We start from the raw sequence: 642 nt of genomic DNA on the forward strand, positions 1-642 counted from the left end.
AACGTGGCCCTGTCGGGGGGTGACCCTGATGAGCTCTGATGTCCTGCTGTCCCCTCCAAGGAGTCTCTCCTTCAGCTGATAGATCCGCCACGGCTTCCTGACCACCTCCTGCTGTGTATCCTTAAAAAAAAAAGTATGAAAATTTAAAAATTAAGCTTAATTTTAGGCTCCTGGGGGAATGGACTCAGTTTGGTTCTACCCCGGTTGGTCCAAGGAGCCCGTGGTGGTGGGAGATGAGCTGTGGGTGATGGGGATGCTGGTCCTGGGGCTCAGTACAGGAGTGGGGAGGGGGTACCCCATTCCTGATGGTGACTCTGAGAAGGAAAAACCGACGTGTGAGGAGGCACCAACCGTCGGGCTCCGTCTTCCAAAGAGGTTTCCTGGAGGCAGACGCTGCAGCTCAGACCTGGTCCCCTGGCACCTCTTGGCTGGCGGGGCCGCCCTCTGCCTGTCATCCTGCCTGCCTTTTCCTGCCTCTTAATAGCTCTTCGATTTTATTTTATATATATATATATTTTAAAAAAAATGAATTATTTTTATCTCTCGGTGGTTTCGTAGGAGGAAAACCTTGGCGAGACGGGGAGGAAGGGGGGGGAGTGTGTTCTTCCCTCCTCTCCTTGCTGAGCTGGGTCATTCCCGTGG

The sequence above is a fragment of the Calidris pugnax genome, unplaced genomic scaffold (genome assembly GCF_001431845.1).
Source record: "Calidris pugnax isolate Ruff unplaced genomic scaffold, ASM143184v1 scaffold166, whole genome shotgun sequence".
Taxonomy (NCBI): Eukaryota; Metazoa; Chordata; class Aves; order Charadriiformes; family Scolopacidae; genus Calidris; species Calidris pugnax.